This window comes from Anticarsia gemmatalis, chromosome 14 (genome assembly GCF_050436995.1).
Source record: "Anticarsia gemmatalis isolate Benzon Research Colony breed Stoneville strain chromosome 14, ilAntGemm2 primary, whole genome shotgun sequence".
NCBI classification, from domain to species: domain Eukaryota; kingdom Metazoa; phylum Arthropoda; class Insecta; order Lepidoptera; family Erebidae; genus Anticarsia; species Anticarsia gemmatalis.
In genome coordinates this window covers 399,979-416,788 of record NC_134758.1, presented here as the reverse complement: position 1 = coordinate 416,788, position 16,810 = coordinate 399,979, and the positions used below count along the sequence as shown (strand labels likewise).

Below are 16,810 nucleotides of genomic sequence, written 5' to 3'. Positions count from 1 at the left end.
CAAGACCAATGCAAATGTTTGCCAGTACAGTCAAGCTAGTTGGTGTTTATGAAAGAATTTGACTGAAATTAACTAGACTAAAAATAATGTAACCGATTTTTAAACATCTATTACGAATGCAGTCTAACCAAACGATTTGCAGGCTCCTCTCAGCTTCAGTCCAAAAACTTTAGTCGTTTTATTTTTACATACCAAGTAAACAAAACAAACAATCAGAAGTCCGGCCTTCAAGGTGCTCATAATAAATGCACGGCTATGTACCACCCTTGGGCCGATTGCGCTCAGAATCAATTATATTGATTTACTATTTATTTATGCGTAAATCAAGCAGCCTGCGTAGATTTATGAACGACTAGCTGACCCGTGCGGCTCCGCTCGCGTGAATTTCGTACTGTTGCTTATTCGTTTGAGCACGCGAATTGCGAAGCACTCGATACACATAAAAATGCTAACAACTCTTTTGTCATCTAATGGTTATATACGAAAGGGACCCGAAGGGCACACAATGTGACACTGGCTCAGGCAGGCCTGATTTCCTGTGGTTACCTTCTTTTCCGCTCTCGTCTGTATCCGTACCAGTTTACAGTGTAAAATATAATACCTTATTATAGAGTGACCATTGCTTACCCGTCTGGATTCAGAATATTATAATAGGTACAGACAGACCTATCTGCGCCGGAGCTCTTCACACGCGTAATAATGTTTACTTGCGATGATACGTCCGAAACCGCGTAACCCGTAATTATTTTTTATATATCATCCGTTGTTTATTTTTTTAAACTTACCACGTAGTCTGTTTCATAGCTATACAATTTATTTCCTTAATGCAACCAATTAATTTGGTTATGTGTTTCGAACAACAACGCCATCTGTTAGTTGCGGCGAACAACAAACGAAATTACTCGGTTGCCATCTAGGATATCCCGACCGCACCGGACCCACGTAAACCAACATTTTTGTGTAATATATCATACAACATTTATGTTTAAAAATCTTATAAATGTATAGCATGTTTCAAAGGTATTTTTTTACAATAAAGCCATCAAAACAAATTAATTAGAAAAAACATGCTTTGTTGCGAGCTATAACGCCATCTATTGGTTGGTGCGAACAACAGGTATCGATACGGCAGGCGCCGCGTTAACTTTATGCGAATGTTGTGAAATGGATTGTAACGCCATCTATGGTCTCTATAGGGAAACGCAGGTTCAAACGATTTCTACGTATATTTTTCAATTTTCTAATTTTTTTTTTAATTTTATGCTATAAAAAGTATCCTAGGAACTGCTCCACTACTTAATCTATGCATATACCAAATTTCAGTGCATTCTATCCGGTAGTTTTTACGTGATAGCGTCACATACAGACGGAGGACAGACAGACAGACAGACAGAAAAGAAAATTATAAATTGCAGATTCGGTATCAGTATCCGTTACTAAACATCCCCCATTGGTTTTTTTTTAAATATATTCAATGTACAGAATTGACCTCTCTACAGATTTATTATAAGTATAGATACGAGTCTGCATTTTAAAAGAAAAATACAATAAGATATATTTATATTTTCATATACACACAATGATGAACTTGTAAAATACAGAAAAATATCAGCATTGATAATTTTAACGTTTATTCCAACATGGCATATCTTACTGACTGTGACTGGTGCTCTTAACATAATAACAGCTTGTGAAATACCCAAAAAGAGATAAAATCAATAAAAACGTGTATTTAAAATACGTAAATTAGTAAACCGAAAACGTAGACACGACTATCGATCTCATAGATAAAAGTATAGCCGACATTTACTATGCAGAATACAAAAACGTATTTGCATAGGGTGATGGTAATATCCAAACCAGTATTGGAATAAAATTGGATGTCGTCCGAAGCTCCATAGTAGCCGAGTCTATTAGTTTAGTGGCATTAATTTGTATGGAAATGAAGCAGGTATTACGAGCCGATTTTATTAATTCGTCGTGAGAATTATACGGTAAAGTGTTGCATATTGCAGCAACTGACACTTAAAATTATGTGACTAATTAGTTGTATCATTAGTACGGATTAATTGGGAATTAATTGAAGGGATTGAGGTGAATCGGGGAAGCCGTAAGATGCAAATGAGATCAGCTTTTTTATTAAGAAAATAAAACAGCAGCGATAAGATGAACTTTAAATGTATTTTTTTTGTTTGTTTGTATGTATGTATGAATTAGAACGTAGTTTTAACTTGAGTGTAGTCAAAGCTCTTTTACTGAAACTTAATATCCACGGTCTATGGAACATTATACAGTACATGAGTCCATTTTGAATCCAATAATCTCGGACACAAAAGAGGCGGAACCAATCCTCTTTGTCGTTTACGATGTCATTCAAAGGATTCATAAAGTCGTTATACTAATGAGTTTATTTAAAAGCTGTTAGACCATTGATTGTTAGAAAGATAGGTATATCGTTTTTAGTAAACTATATTTTATTTTTGCTATATTTGGCTGAGGATGTTGATCTTCAACCGAATTTTATAGATAAACTTATGACCTCGACATGTTTTTTGAAGAAACTTAAAGTTTTATTTGGGTAAAATCCGTATTAAATATTTTACATAAAGATCCCATGAAATAAAAGAGTACAAAAAAGTAATAAAGCGCTACTCACAATAATTTCAAACGCAGTAAAAAGGCGAAGCAGCTCTCGACCTGTGAACAAAATAAAATATAAATTTAATAAGTAAGCCGTAAGATACTTGTTATTCATATTATTTGTTAAAGGCCGGTATTTTATTAAATATTTGGCGCCATCAAATTATGCAGGCCGACGGTACCTGCTGTTAAATTGAATCAAATGATGCGGTACAATTTGTTTGGGAAAATCGTATTATAATAATTTACGCAGGTTTACTCAATTTACCCACAACCATACCTATTACTTTATGTAAATGAAACCATGTAATAAATAAATGCTCGTAAAATTCCGATGCAGTTTTGAAACGATGTCGGTGGCGTTCGGGACATAAATAACAAGTGATTTATGATATTTAGCAAGAATTTCAACGAGACCTATGTTTCAATAACGATATTTTGTGACAACTGTATTTCAAAACTTCTATTTAGCTGTCCAAGTTTGAACATGAACAGAAACATTATCCCCACCGATTAAATTATCGTAAAGCATAATAATCGTTACTGTATAAATTCCTTAACGTATTCTTTATGGTTGTGATTCGAGTGTGTCGTTCGACTTCAAAACATAATTTTTAAAGGCCCTCCATTATCCCCCGGGCTCGAGCAGCTGTCCCTCCGCGGGACGCCATTTTTTCGAACATAAATATCAATTCTCACAATCCAACAAAACGCATTCGTATTTATTTAGGCGTCACAACTTGTGGTGTCTCACAGGGCACGCATTTGGGACCACTTCCTTTTCCTTTTGCAAATAATCTATTATGTTCGTGAATGAATCGTAAAGGTGTGATTTATAATGTATTTAGTCGTAATGTCACTTTATTTATTGTTGTTGCCAAATCAAGGTTTAATGTCGCCAACTGAAGTGCACGCGAGTGCAATGTAAAAAAACTGTTATTGTTAAAATTACATTGTTTTGTTTTTTAAGAGCCTCTTTTGTTTTATTGCTTTTATATAGCATGTTCTTTAAAACAAAACTTTTCACATTTCAAAACTAACATTTAACGTTTTAGTCATCGATAAAATTTTAACGATCAATCTTAAGGAAAGTTTAAAAATAATATTTTATTGTTATTCTGTGTGGCGCGTGACTGTTAGTTTGGAACATCCAAGTACATAATATTAATGACTTAATAGTTGAAGTTTAAGTGTCGGGCCGAGTTGGAGTGGTAAGTAATTGGTCGTTGGACGGCAGTGGCGCCCCGGCGCGGCAATACTCGGCGATACTCGGCGATACCGACGATCTCGAGCACTTAGACGCGCTAACACAATTAACATTAAGGCGATTAGATGAACCGCCGACTATGATTTTAATTGTTTTAGGTTTATTAATGAAATTGAGCGTACCACTATTATAATTTAATGATTGTTTACTAAAGGGAATGGTTGTAATCGTTTTATCATTGTTTGTACGGATGATACGGGTTATAAAATGTCTTTATTTATAGACAGATGTTTGATGACTTTCAAAGTATGGTTTGTATTAAACATAATATGCGACGAATGAAAAATGAGCAGAAACTGTATGCTTGAGACTTTGAACTTTTATTCAAGGACTGCAAAGTCTGTCATCCAGTACTTGGCGAGCATGTTGAACTCAGGTCCAAACACTTCTCTGAATTCAGGAGGTAATCCTTTCATTACTAATTGTTAAATAACATTTAAACATCTGTTAATATTATTTCAAGCAAATGATTTATAATAACACTAGCAAAGGGTCTTAACAAGGAATGCATGTGTCATTACATTAATAAGTTATGATCATTGAATATTTTGAAAACACCTATGTTTTAAACATAAAGGAATGTAGAGAATTTCCTTTATCTGCGAGTATTCTTGAATTTTGCAATGACTGTTCCTTGTTGAAATGTTATTTGTATAAATCATCGGAGAACTAATCAAAACTAGAATATTCGATATCGTCTGGATGATGTCATCTAGATGAATCAAATTTTAAAGTCCTTTATTCATTTGGATGTTTTTAGGCATATAGGTTATCTACCCAAAGCAATTACATACAATATGCTTATATTAATCCCGCTATTTCCCACGGGCAGATACCAAAAAACGTCATTTGTTTCGATTCCTACAAACTTATTTACTTCATTCATAATATTCATACGGTGGTCGGTAGTTGTTTATTATATTTGAGGAAGTATTTAAAAACCAAGATCCTGACGAATAGCTGAAATCAAAATCTATTATTTAAGCTCTACAAATAAAGTTTTTTTACCATAAAATGATTTAGCCGCAGTATTACATTTAATCACTTCTCAAAAATAATATTTGAGACTAGAATTCAAATTGCTTCACTTTCCCCTTATAAAACGTTAGACTTAGATCAGTCCACTGACGCAATACATCTAGGTATCCTACAGTATGTCTGTACGTCTGTACGAGTGTATGACGCAAGTCTGTTATCTGGGGTCAGACGGCGCCTCGCTGATAACGCACTCGATAGCTAGCACAGGAAACGTCTGGAGTATTACTTGTATCAATCTTGCTTAAACGGACAATTTTAATATTCGATATGAGTTGTTTCTAAGAATGTACTCCAGTTTTGTGTTTTAGGGCAATTAGGGCTAACTTGTTATGAGCTGTAAATCAGTAGGAAACTTCATGAAACATCATTTTCTTTTTAAATAGCAATACATGAAAAGAAAGTACAATAAATACTTAAATTTTTTACCTCAATACTATCGACATTTATCCTTGACTTGACAATGGATGCATGAATGTATGTTTGTTAGTCTTCCACGAAAAACTACTGGACGAATTTTAATGCCATTTGTTACAATGATAGCTTATTATCTGAATAAACATATAGGAGACTTTTCCCCCGGTAAATCTTGGTCAAAATCGCAGGCAAAAGCTAGTATTTTATAAATTAAAAGTACATCAAAGTAATCGTTGTTCAAACAAGAGGGATAATACTTAGTATTCAGTCGTGGTTGTAGATTGTGGGAAGCGCCGTGGGAGTGATTGACAAGTAAATTGTTTCATTGAATATTTATCTGTGGCGAAACAAAAGCGTTTTAAATATACCTTTAGTTATATTGTCAGGGACTGTTTGGTTGGTAGAATTGTAGATTACTTATTATGATTTTGGAAATAGTATCTTGAAATTGCAAGTACGGCAGATTTTTATTTGTTGTGGTTAATAATTGCTATTATAGTCCAACAACCAGCAAATGTTAATATAAAATATACATTTACTTTATTTTTGACTATGTTATCCATTATAATCTTAATAAATCATACACGCCAAGGCTACAGACATAAAAGAGCTCCGACAGCTTAAATAATTATTTTGTTATTTTTTGGAACGAAATCAATAAGATTTTCGATAACACTGACCAAATATAGTTTTGTAAAACCTGTTGAAAACTTTTGCGTTTCAGACAATAAATATATATTAACTTAAACTTTGTCATAGTAATTCTTTACGCATTTTGTCATGTATGATATATACGTATGTGTTCTGACAATAATTATTTTAACCTTACCCCTCTTCTCCGCCCTAAAACACACGACTATAAATAACTAAGTATAACAAAGTTAAAAATAACTTGTACAAATAACGAGCTCACCGAATGTTCGTAAACACACTGGTCTAATACTAATCAAAGTTTGAAATACATAATTTCAAAATTAGTAGATACAATATAGATAGAACACATAGTTTCAAAAATGTCTACTATTTTTGAAATTATGTGTTTCAAAAATAGCTAGTATTTTTCGTTCATCGTTTAATTAAAATACATAGAAGTTTTGATTTTGAAGTAAAAGTGTATATTAATAAAACTCGATTTTATATAAAAGAGAAAAAGATAAAAAAGTATGATACGTTTACGCAAATAAGAGGCTTTTATAATAAGAAAATTGGTTAATTGTTTTTAGAGCTAAGTTTTAAAAATAACTCTTAATTTCTCATTAAAATGTATTAAGGAACTAGTATAGGTATTCGTATACATTTCTCATGAGGCATATTTTTCAGCTTTAGGTTAAACAGAGAAAAAATTGAGTCGCATATTTTTTCGTTCTCCAGTCGAACCGCTAAGCAATTAGTCGCATTCACTAACTAAGATCAAATCAACTGATTACTGGCTAACTCTGTTACAAATCTGGATTACTGAAGCTCTGGATTATTCAGGTAACTGTTAACCAATCAAAAATATACCTTAGTAACTAAATCTTAAGGTTTCATATAGCTTGAACCTATGGTGTCGACTTTAGAGTTAAGTAAGTTCATTAGACAGTGTTCTATGTTAGGTTGAGATTTATTGAGTTTTTGTACAAAAATGTGTAGATTTACTGTGTGAGATTTTTGGTATATAACTTACCAGTTTTTGATGATATTATAGCAATTGTAGTCTTAACAAGTTGTAGGTTTAACTGTAACAAAGAAAAGTGTTATTGGTAAAGTATCGAGAAAAGTAGTTTTTGACATGTAATTTTGATTTCAAGTGTTCGGAATTTTGCCATGAAATGTATTAATCAGTTACTGACTGACTGCCGAATAGACAACGCACAGCCGTAACTACTGAGCGTAGAAAGTTGAAATTAGGTATGAAGATTCCTTAGGAATTTTTGAGAAGCACTAAGAGTAGATTTTTGGAAATTCCTCCCGAAGGAGATAAAATTCCACACGGGAAAAACTGCGGACGGAAAGCTAGTTTATATTAAAAAAAATAGTTTTCGAAGCAATCGCTTCTTCACACTTTCCGTATAAAATATCAAACAACTTTAAAACCGTCATCAAATACAAAACATGGTATAAAATTACAAAATTAAATATTGCATTAACAACCCTTCTTATTTTAATAAATAAATGCAAATTATGATTAGAATAATTACGCGAAGTTAGTAGAAATAATTCGGCTTGAGCCGCGGTAATTAGAGGTGCGCCTCTAGGGGCTCATTGCTCATTAATAGCAGTCAGTAATTGAGCGCTCAGCTTCCTACTTTAAGTCCTATTTCTAATTAAACCTAGCCTGTCTCCTCTAGAGTATTTATCGACCTTTAATTATGTATTTGTCGTTGTTTAAATATGTCTGGCGAATTGTATTTATTTAAGTGAGATTGAGCCATTTTGTTAGTACTTGTTTGTGATCAAATTTAATTAAATGTGAATTGGTGTGTTTTATTTCAAATGAATTTGGTCTAGAGTAGTTATGTGTTCTTATTAACTTTATTTTAGTTTGTCTATGTCTGCGTCTGGCTGGTTGAGAATTTATTTTTGACTAATTGCCAATTATAGAATAAGAAATGTGTTTTTAGTACACATGCCTTGTTTAATAATGCTTTATGCTTGAATTTACTGGTTTCGAAATGAATATTGATGGAAATATTGAAATTGGTTTTAAACTTAAGATACCGCTATCATGGCTAATAAACAGTAGCTAATTCAGTAAAAACGCAATTAATTCGTAACCCGCTGTCCGCTCAATCTCTATTAAGAATATAAAATACAAAACATTCCGCGTCGGTGTGATGTTATTAATAAAACATACTTGAAGCCTCACAACAGTCACCCGTTTTTACGACGCATCTAGCCGTTTATAATCTTTGATATCGATACTTTCATAAGCGTATCGATTTAGGACAAGTAATAAAACGTGGAACGTTTAACGACAGTCAAAACAGGTAACAGTTTGGAAACAAAATGATGAGCAATAAAAACTCGGGGCGATCGAATGTCGATATTATCGTAAGATCGATGGTCACTACTGCACATCACTGGGTGTCGCGTTTCGATGTATAAACATGAAATAATACACTACAAAATTTATTATTTTTTAATCCATTACTGGCTTGTCACTGTAACAATTATATTTTTTTACTAGAAACTCAGCAATGTATACAAAAGTAAGTAGTAATATTGTTGGTTTGTAAGTGTCGTGGTGTGGTTTTAGTCGTTTTTTTAGTGTGTAGCCGTACATTAGTCAGTGGTCTGTCGCTATACATCACTGGATAAGATCTGTGTTGGTACGATGTATTCTTTATTAATATTTTTATATTAGTTAAGTGACGTTCTCTATGTTGTATGAATTATTGATGTTTTGCCGCTTGTTTCAATTATAAATGAAATATAGACTGGTTAGACATGACACTGTTGATTAAAACTAAGTTATTCTGTTGTATGTACTGTGTACAATGATAAGTGATACAAGGTATTTTAAAGCGATATATTTTTCTGTGAGATGTAAGGCTGTAGTTGGTAACGAATAATGTTTGTTTTGTTGTTAAGTGTTAGGTATATAATTTGAAAATTTGTGTTATCTCACTGACCAAAGAGAAAGTATAGAGACTGCGGAATACAAGGACGAATTTGAATTAATAAGATTAAAGTCTGGTTGTACTTTGTGTCCGTTGTTTGTATGTTTGTAAAAGACCCCGCGACACAAGAGCAATACTTAATGCGGGAGTTTTCTTTTTTAAATAAAGTAAGTATTTTATCAGTTAATGACAATAGCATTTTATAACCTTAAATTAGGAACCATATTTAACAGAACTTAAAGATTATTGAACCTATAAAATATTTATTTAATTTAAAAATATTCTCCTTCGTATATTGCACATAACTGCCACCCGTATTATTTATATTAAAGAGTTTCAAACACTATACACCCCACAAAACTTTCACGTTATTAATATTAGTTACATTTACATACACTACAACCTTTCAATAACACTTAAGGTTAAACCAGTCAATCAGAGAATTCAAGACCACAATCCTTTTCAAATCGAATATAATAGTATAAATAAACATAAAGGGCTAAGTCTAGACTCATCGCAGGACACATGTGAGTACTGAGGTATAATTAGTCAAAACGTTGGGCTTTATCATTACAAGCTCTCCAACTAATGAGCTTCGAGTTTTAAACTGGCCCTTTCGTACCACCCTTTATGAAGGACTTTGGGATAGGGGTGGTATGAGTTTTGGAAATATTGGTGGATGTTATTTTAAGTAATCATTTCCGAATTATATTCTATTATCACAGCAATGATTGCAAAGTGAAATGAAAAAAAAACCTTCTATCTGAAACTGTAAATTTTATGTGTATGTGAAACGAATCGTTAGTTTCTTAATCGTGAAGGAAATCATAAGGAATTGTGTTGAGCATGGGTGAGAGTTTATAAACAGTTTTTATTGAGGTACTCAAAAGTACTAAGCTAGTATATTGGACATAAGTTTAGTACCTACTGAAAGGACAGAGTTTTTGCCCAAAAATATTATTAGTAAGATTCTATACCCACCTAAAGTCGTCAAAATATACTAATAATACATACTGTACATACATATGTACATACATAAAAAATCACGTCTTCTTCCCATAGGAGCAGGCAGAGACCAGAGAACTCCATTCAGTACGATGCTTACAAACCAAAATGCGTATTAAAGTCTACTATTTTACAGACACACGTAAAACAAAGTGCAAATTTTACACCATTTCAATAAATCGGGTAGAAAAATATTATTTGCAGATATTTCAAGGCATTTGCATCTTTTGCTTCGTTAAATATATCTTCAGTGTCCCGTGAGCTTCAGTCCTGTGCCGTGACTACGACACGAAACGCAAGCATTTACACTCGGACTGTTGATTCTTTCTATTTTATTGTTTGTTCGCCTTGCCTTGTGCATTTTGAAAATGTTGTTTGTCGCTACAAAATATATTTCCATGCTATTTTAACTTGTTCCTTGCGTAAATCATACTTAAATATATATCTATAGATATATCTTTCATGCCCGGTTTCTAAGGCACATTTAGCGGTAGTTTATCTATTCAAGCTGTCATGTTTATATAAGTTTAAACGCTATTGAATAGATAAACTACTGCTATATGAACCTCAGAAACTGTGGGTTAAAGGTGCTAATTTTTAACTTTTAGTTTAATATTCGGGCAAATCTTGTGGTTCAAATGGCAGCGTACTTTTACACAGCTCAAGAACACGGGGGTCAAGGTCCAAAAATCCTGGGATAGGTCAAGTCTTTTTCTGTTTAAAAATGCAAGAATAGCATGGCTTTTTTGGCTAACGAGCAGTATTGTCATTTGATTTAAAGTCAACTATGCAACAAACCTTTTATAATGCTTCAAGCTATATTAGAAATCGTCCAAATGAGAGAAACTACTAATTTCAGAAATGAAGAAATGAGAAGAAACGACGAGAAAATTACCTTTCGCTCTTTAATTGAACGCCAGCCCTACGTAGTGTTTAGGCCGAGAGCTAGTAATTTTATTATGCAGTAGTATGTTACGTGGTTCAACCCCGTACAGTCCGCCCAGTCCGCATAGTCCGCACAGTCCGCACAGTCCGCACTCCCGGCGAAATGCTCCCCTAAACCTTTAATTAATCATTTTTAGTTGGCTTTTTACTTCTAAGCATTTTGGAGCAATGCGGGGACTAGCTAAGGTGAAGTTTCGACGGTAAATAAAAATGTTCCTTAATTTTGTATGGTGTTTTAAATGGCTTGATTATGTGAGGTTTCATGCTAGCTTGTTTAGGCTGTGAAATGTTCTAAAGGATAATATACTTCTACTTTAATAAATTTTAATATTTTGTAATCATTCGCTTGTGGTATATGAATTATTCGTAATAAGGGAGACATCTTCGTTTAGCGTAAAATTTGAAATATCTACAATAATCTAAATCTATGGTTGTACTGAAACGAGTAAGGTAAGATTTAATTGAACATAAAGTTCAGCATGCTGTACAACGATGAGTCAATTCTAGTTAGGGACTATAGTCTCACAGATATGTAGAGATGTATTGTGTAACTTGCTACCGGTCGCTGGTTGTTAGTTGTTTATGTATCACAGGTGTAGAGCGTGTAAGTAAGTTAGCAGTCTTGTTGTAATCTAGTGTACAACTAGTTTGACTAGATCATTTGTTTTACTTAGGCGATATAGATGTCAAACGTAATAAGTTTGTTAAAGATAGAGTTAGCGATAGTTAGAAGTAAAAATGTTTTATTTTTGAGTTTCATGTTATATTTGTTTTGTTATTGTTTACGTTAATTGTGTAAATTGTGGGGATAAGACAATATTAAACAACAAAATTTATTAATTCAGGTTAGACGTTGTCAGTACAGTACAAAAAAATAAAACATTTATTCATAAGAAGGAAATCTTAAACCAGATTCAACAGATGCCATACTATTACACTAAAGTCCCTCTAAACACTCCAAAATATCATACAATGCCAGCCACTGAACATCAGCTCATATTCCATTAACACCTAACATTAGCAAGTACTTAGAATAACAACGGGAGTGTGAAACTAACGTTTATTATATCTGTTTAACTTAGTATTCATGCAAGCGACGGTTGCGCAATTATATCGCGATTGTAAGCAACGAGAATTGCATAAGTAGGTGTGTTAGGTAAAGTTTGTAGTTTGCTGAATGTTTGTAGCGTACTGTTAGCTAGGTTTGATGTAATATGATGTGGTAGTACATGATGTTCAGATTTGGTAATTATCATGTTGTTGTGGTAGTGGTTTAATTTCTATTAAAGATTTTTTATTAGAATATTTTTTTTTGAAAACGTGTGCCTGTTGTGTGTGTGTGTGTGTGTTTATAATTATATAATATTTTATGCAGGTGGTTATCGAAAAGCAGAAGCAAAGAAAACCAAAGAGTATGGAACATTTCTAATTAAAAGCAGACTCAATTACTTCTTAATGTAAGAACAAAGAAAACAGTAAACCAATATTTCAGATATTTTCCGTCGGCGAACAGTCAGCCACAAAGCGTTTGCCAAATTTCGATCCTACCTTACAACTTATATTATATTGTGCTATTTTTAGGGCGAAAAGAAAGTGCAGTTCATCTCAAAGCCGATAAGATCATGAGTCATGTGTGAATGAGCACGAGTGTGTTGCAAGCAGTCGCGGATGTATGAGCCTTCGCGCCTCGGGTATATGGGAGGAGCTGTTACCTTTATATTTATATTGTGAACACAAGTTTATGGTATCGGTATTCTGGTGAACCTGATTATGATAAACTAGCTGACCCGCGCAACTTCGCTTGCGTCACATAAGAGAGAATAGTTCATAATTTTCCCCGATTTTGTAACATTTTTTACTGTTACTCTGCTCCTATTAGTCGTAGCGTGATGATATATAGCCTATAGCCTTCCTCGATAAATGTACTATCTAACACTGAAAGAATTTTTCAAATCGGACCAGAAGATCCTGAGATTAGCGCGTTCAAACAAACAAACAAACAAACAAACAAACAAACAAACTCTTCAGCTTTATAATATTAGTATAGATTATGAGTTTTTTTGTTCAATTATGATTTTAAATGTATGAGTAACATGTAGAAAACAGCTAGCCTAATGCACAAATTTTGAGTTAAAAAACTATGCAGTTTATCCGACCCGGAAATCCAACTGCTATTATCAACGTGGCAATCTATTCTATTTATTATAGCTTAATTGTTTGTGGAGACTATTATGTGAATCATCAAACCTTTTTAAAATACATAATATATTATGCTTTAACCAAAATATAAAATTCCATTAAATTCCTTCAACACACAAACCTTGACAGATTTACAACCTTAACAAAATCAAAAACCAATATAATTCATTTAAACCGCGAATACATGTATTAGATTTACAACCGGACTTCTCAAAACTTCATTCAAAATCGATTGAAAAAGTAATCGATAAGCCCACTCGCTTCAGGGCACAAACTGATTTATATTCATACAGCCTTCCGAATTTCCTGCATTTGTTTTTTCACGAGGGGTCCCGACACTCAGCAAGTTTAGAACCTTGATTACCGATGCGATACGACCTTCGCTGATGAAACAACCCTAGTCAGATATCTCCAAACAGATAAACAGTTCCTTAAACCATTGAATCAGAATTGCGATACATTTATCTGAAAACGACGGACGTTTATCCATTTCTTGGATGGAATTGCCTAAATTTTCTGATACGAAAACTTGCCAATTTTCCTCTAGAGAACGATGAAAAATTCACGTGAAATGCGAATGTTTGCGAGTTGTTTTATTCTTGTGAATCGAAGGTTTCTTTCGTGAATTTTGACGTGGAAATGTGTTTGTTTAAAGGATTATCCGTATGAGCTGCGTAAGTTGTTTTGTCTGTTTGAGCACGAGTTTTGGTTCGATTGAATGAAACGTGAATGCTGATTCAAGGTTACGGTAAAGGATTTTGTTTAGGGGAATCTTGTGTACTATTTTGGGATGTTTACTTACGAGCGAGTACTTTTGTTTCGAGATATAGGACTTGTGAAAAAAAAGCTTTAGATAAGTTGGAATACATTGTTACAATGCTCGTATTTTATCCATACTGTTTTGCTCTGACACCCATCATAGGTTCAATGGTCACACGTAACAAATTTATACCTAATATTGTCACAGTAATTTTTGATTTACGTGCATTTCGTGTTTTGATTTGTACTCGTGCTTAGTTCATTAATCTATCAATTCTACAATAATAATTGTTCTACATAGTAAATACAAGTCAGCAATAATAACAGCTTGTCTAAATAATATCTCAAATCCGGCTGGTGACGTCATAATCGCGGGCACGTCAGCGAGGCGAGGGTGCGCGCGCGCAGTGTCGCTTGAGATTAACAGCCGTTAGTGTAATGTACGGCCCCGGTGCCACTGTCAAAATGTTATTTATATCAATTCTAGTTTAAAGGTAGGTCTAAGGAAAGAGCGCAAGCGATTTTAGCAAGTTGAAAAATATCTTTAATAATAAGTTTGACAGACAGCCACATTGCGTAAGAGCTAGGAGGAGATGGCAAGATGAGTTGGACTCTCATTCTAAAGATTGGCAAAATAGCTTTAGAGAGAAGAGAAGAGGGTTAGGCGGAAGAGTGGCCTTTGGCCTGCGGTGGGACAATATGCCCGAAAGTTTTCAACAGCGCACACAGAGATTCGAGTCGTTCTTAACTTGGTTTATAGAGGCTTAAACATGACTATTAGATTCCAGTAATACCAAGTGAAGGAAAATGTAGTCGCAGACTTAAAATCGAAGGTCGTTACAGGGCTTGTTAGTCGACTACGATTATAAGTGTTTCAGCCCGTAGTTATAAAAGTCTTACAATCTCAATTCTTACGCCCGCTTATCGCTTCCGCTCTCACGTCTATTTTGCACCACATGAAAACAGACCACCGGTAATGTCCAATAAATATGTAATTAATAACAATAAGACGGACATGTAACTCAATCAGTGCGGGTCACCTTGTGTCCTGACTGTACGTACATAAGTGTAGGTACATATATAATATCCGTGTCTATGTTATGTGCAGTCTGATTGCATTGCTTAGTTGCTAATCATTGTGGGCTATGATTATTGAAGTGTCATTTCCACTCTTCAATGATCAATGTATTGAATTGTAAGTACTGCGCAGATTATAAATTGGCGCGGTTAAGGTTAGTTGAGGTTAGGTACTTGATGGGTGGCCGTTTGGAAAAGTCATGATTATTTACAGGTTATGAAAATTGTGTGGTATTACTGAATGAAATATTATCTTGATATTTAGTTTTGTCATCGAAACTATTTTTTTTTATTACTTTATTCTGTCAACAGCGTATTGGAGATATGGAAAATAAATTTACCGATATTCCTAAAGTTAAACATTTTATTTCACAATTTGCAAGGATCGTACCAAGTGACGTTCTTTGGTTTCTGCCTACCCCTGTGAAAAAAGGCGTACTGCACATTCTTTTGAACCAATATTAATTCAGTTATAACAACAACACAGTTCCAAGTAATCTACACGGTTCCGTATCCGGCCCGGCTGGCGTTCCGTTTTACGCGTTAATTACTGCGCGTAACTCACACAATGGCTGAAAAGTGTCCGGTGTCCTCCCTGACACTACATCATTTACTACTCTTTATTTATCGACTCATTATTGAAATACTTCCCTGTGAGTGCTGAATTAATTGATGGAAGGCTTTAGCATGAATATTCTGTGAAATAAACGTTAATTAATGACGTTTGTGGTTAATATGATGTTTTAAATTGTGGATGTAACCGACATTGTTGTGTCCGAATTTCAATCCGATTTATGAATAACTGCGAAAGTAATTTATTTTTGTCTCAGCTCAGTTTAGCCTTTCTTCCAAACAATGTTGGAGTTGGCTTCCACCGGATGCAGCTGAGTACCAGTGTTTTACATGGAGCGACTGCCTATCTGACCTCCTCAACCCAGTTGCCTGGGTCATAACACGATACCCTTCGGAAAGACCGGATGTCAGACTTTCAAGATTCTGACTGCTGTTTACGACTGTCAAACATCTTCGAAAATGACCGCCGGGACCCACAATTTAGACCCACAGTGCCTTTCGAAGCTCGGGGAAACTCGATATGTGTAAGATGGTCACCCATCCACAGAACAACCTCGGCAAGCATAGTTTAACAACAGAGATTGAACCGCGCGGCTTTTGTTAGCTAAGTCTACGAAGCTATGATTGCTAAATTAGATGCATGTGTCTGCAAGATACTTTTGTCAAGAAAAGGCCGATTTTTTAGCTGTTATTCTATTATAGGTCGGGTTCATATTGTATGTAAGGAAATGCGTGACTAACACAAAACGCTTTAATATAAAGGAACACGTATAAAGCATGTTGGTACATTACGTAACAGCTCTTAGCAGTAGTGTTGAATTGCTGACCTCGTTATATTTTATATGTTCACATTGTTTTACTATTACCTTACATGCGATTTTGTGTTTTGTTATTCATTTGCTTTTGTTGTAAATCAATTATTGTAACCTCGATTTTTGTTTCAAAAACAATTTCATTTAGTAGTTCAATGCTGTTTACCTAATATTTTTAGCTGATATCCAGTATTGCCTGATAAGTCCCAACAAAATAAGAAACGAATTATTTTAATTTTCACTCGAAGCAGCAGAGGACCCGATAAATTGTAAACAGTTTCCTCTAAAAGTTGTTTTCAAGGAAAGTGTAAGGACCTTCAGTAAGCTATGAACAAGATAGTAAAAGAGATAACCAATTCACAATAAAGGGTTTTCAATAGTGATATTTGACCAACTACTCAAAATAGTAAAGATGTGGTGTATGTCTACAGATCCTCCAGCAAAAAAAAGGAGCTATTTGAAGGGCAAGTTAAAGATAA

At 34.1% G+C, this 16,810-nt stretch overlaps 1 protein-coding gene across 1 annotated transcript in view; it reads right to left on the bottom strand.

The window, feature by feature from the left end:
* fz2 (frizzled 2) overlaps positions 1 to 2,697 on the bottom strand; it is a 65,643-nt gene extending 62,946 nt beyond the window's left edge. Inside the window, exon 1 of the mRNA XM_076122402.1 lies at positions 2,657 to 2,697. The gene's annotated coding sequence lies outside the window, so the exon portion shown is untranslated. The remainder of the gene's footprint in view (positions 1 to 2,656) is intronic.
* Between the last annotated feature and the right edge of the window lie 14,113 nt (positions 2,698 to 16,810).